The sequence below is a fragment of the Zalophus californianus genome, chromosome 13 (assembly GCF_009762305.2).
Source record: "Zalophus californianus isolate mZalCal1 chromosome 13, mZalCal1.pri.v2, whole genome shotgun sequence".
In the NCBI taxonomy this organism is placed as follows: domain Eukaryota; kingdom Metazoa; phylum Chordata; class Mammalia; order Carnivora; family Otariidae; genus Zalophus; species Zalophus californianus.
In genome coordinates this window covers 43,851,683-43,854,657 of record NC_045607.1, presented here as the reverse complement: position 1 = coordinate 43,854,657, position 2,975 = coordinate 43,851,683, and the positions used below count along the sequence as shown (strand labels likewise).

Here is a 2,975-nt window from a genome sequence, read left to right as displayed (position 1 = left end):
TACAGAGCAACAGAAGGACATAGTAAAGGCCTAGATCCTCAAAGTAGAATACTAGAGTTTCAATTAGTTAGAATTAGTTTGGCTCCAAGTACAGAGAAATCCAAAATATGGGTGGCTTAAACAAGACAGAATTTTATTTTTAATTCACAGTTTTTAAGAAGTCTGGAGGTTGTTTTTGTTTTTTTTCTAAACTAAAACAGTTGACAATTTTATTTTCACATTTCACAATACAAATGAAAATTGTTTTTGTTTTTGTTTTTGTTTTTTGTCCCACTACTCCCCTGCAAAAACTGTTCTCTCTTTGATAGGAAGGGGGAGCAAGTCTTCCTTGTCCTGCTGTGAGAAAACACCCAGAGTCACAGCACCATGATCTCCTGGTGAAGTAGAACAAGGAATATAAAATGAATATAGAGGTTCCTGTCTCTCCTTATCTGTCTGGTCGAGTCATTCGTGGCCGAATGGGCACCATCATGGCACGGGCAGGAGGTCTCTTCACTGGGGGTCCAGGCACCATTGGCATGTGGCCTCCCATAGGTGGCCTCATTCCAGGAGCAGGTCCCACTGGCATCATCCCAGGAGGAGGAGGGCCCATCATTGGCATCATGGGAGGCCCCCCATATGGGGCGCTGGCATCATACCAGGGCGAGGAGGAGCTGGGAGACTTGGGGGAGGTGGGGTCATTGCCCCTGCAGGACGAGGAGCAGAGAATGGAGTAGGAGGTATCTTTCTTTGTTGAAATGTCACGGTTGTTTTGTCAATCAGGCTCTAAGCCTGCTCTTCCATCCATTTCTGATAGTAGTCTTTCACATTCTCTTTGTGTTTCCTACTACTGCAGTGTGTCTTTCTCCCAGATGGAGAGTCATGGGTGAGGTACGTGTCACAGTAGTCACAAAAAAACTTAGGCATGTTGTTCTGCAGGCCATTGGCCACTCCGACCCACACCGCCCAGAAATGACCTGGAGGTTGTTAATACTAGGGGTGGAATCACGCTTCCACAAAGTGGTCAGGGACCACTCCCACACTCTTCTCTGTTGTATTCCTTATAGCTGTCCCCTCTCCTCAAGATCCAAAGTGGCTGTTAGAGCTCCTGTCACCGTATCTTCATTCCAGGCAGAGGCAGAAAGATAGAAGGAAGTGAACGGACAAGATGGACAGATCCCTTTATTTGATACCTCCACACAATACTTTTAATTACACTGATTAGTTAAAACAGTCCCATTTAACTACAAAAGGAGACTGGGAAATTTAGTCTTTTAGCTGGAAAACAATGTTCCAAGTTTAAAAACCATAATCTATTATTAAGGAAAAGAGAGATAATAGATATTGGGCATTTTCTGCCATAATTTGAGTAAAAATCTCTGGAATGTAAGGAGAGAGAACAGAAATTATTTGGCATTAAGAATATTGTCCCTTTGGGTCAATATTTTTTTTAAAGATTTCATTTATTTATTTGGCAGAGAGAGAGAGACAGTGAGAGAGGGAACACAAGCAGGGGGAGTGGGAGAGGGAGAAGCAGGCTTCCCACCAAGCAGGGAGCCTGATGACCTAGCCAAAGGCAGACGCATAACAACTGAGCCACCCAGCCGTCCCTGGAAATTCATACCTCTTAATCCCCATCACCTATTTCACCCGTTCCCCACACCCACCTCCCCTTTGATAACCACCAGTTTTAAGAGTCTGGTTTTGTTTGTTTGTTTTCCTTTGTTCCATTTTTATAAAAAAATCCCTAGCAAGAACTGCTTGAGCTCAGGAAGTTGGCCATCTCCATGTTTTTATTCCCCACAATCTGGGGATCCGTCAGATTGGTGGAGGCTGGGACTAAACTAATCTATGCTTCTACCAGTCCTCACCCAACCCCACCCCCTTCAAATGACTCAACTTGCCCATAATTACCACCTACAGCCCAGGACATTTTTTACTGCTTGGGGGGGCCAGGGGCAGCCTCGCAGGCAGGGGGTAGATAATTCCAGACCAGAATAAGATGGGCATCCTTGAAGACCACATTTACTACTGACTAGTAAGGGAACAAACCAATTATTGTAGTAAAAAATAAATAAATAAATTGAACTAGAAAAGAAATCATGGCAACAGGTTTCAACTACTATTTGTTTGTTTATTTTCCACACTGGATTTTAGTTGGTGGTATCAAACTAAATATTTCTTAGAAACCACAGCCATTGCAAAGAAAAACCATTAAGGTGGTACCTTGAGTCTGAAAGTTTTAATTAATATCTGAAGACTATTTGAAGTGTGAAGTCATGAATCAAAAAGAACCAAAAGGATTTTTTTAATGCTGATGAAAGATGTTATCTCTAAAATCTGCTTGGTGATGCCTGGTGACAGGAATAGAAGGGTAAAGATTTTAAAGTGAAGTTTTTTTCAAACCATTCCTCCTCATCCTCAGCCTAGTTGTAAGGGAAAAAAAAAATCTTAGGTGGCTTAGAGTAAACCAATCAAATTTCTTGGGATGCCTGGGTGGCTCAGTCAGTTAAGCATTGACTCTTGATTTCGGCTCAGGTCCTGATCTCAGGGTAGTGAGATTGAGCCCCCACTTGGGCTCTGCCCTAAGTGGGGAGTCTGAGATTCTCTCCCTCTGCAACCCTCCCCCTGCCACCATGGGCACACACATGCACTTGCTCTCTCTCAAATAAATAATCTTTAAAAAAAAAAATCATACATTTCAAAAAAAACCCACCAAATTTCTTTCTTTTCTTTTTCTGCACCACCCCAAAGACTATAAAATTTTCTGCACCCCCCCATATGTATAGGAGACTTACAAACTCCCTTCTCAGATTAAAGGTCAAAACTTAATACCCTAAAACTGCTAGGATGGTTGGATGGAATGACAGGACCAACGGACATCCTAATTTGGGAATACAAAAATTCAGAGGGTTCTGATGAAAGACGAAGGTCTTAAAGATCCAGTTCTGGTGGGCTCCATCCAGGGACGATCTTCACTGTATTTAGCAAATGGT

The 2,975-nt window shown here is 42.7% G+C and overlaps 1 pseudogene; it reads right to left on the bottom strand.

The window, feature by feature from the left end:
• Nucleotides 1–427: 427 nt before the first annotated feature.
• LOC113933935 lies at nucleotides 428–906 on the bottom strand (annotated as a pseudogene).
• Nucleotides 907–2,975: the final 2,069 nt, after the last annotated feature.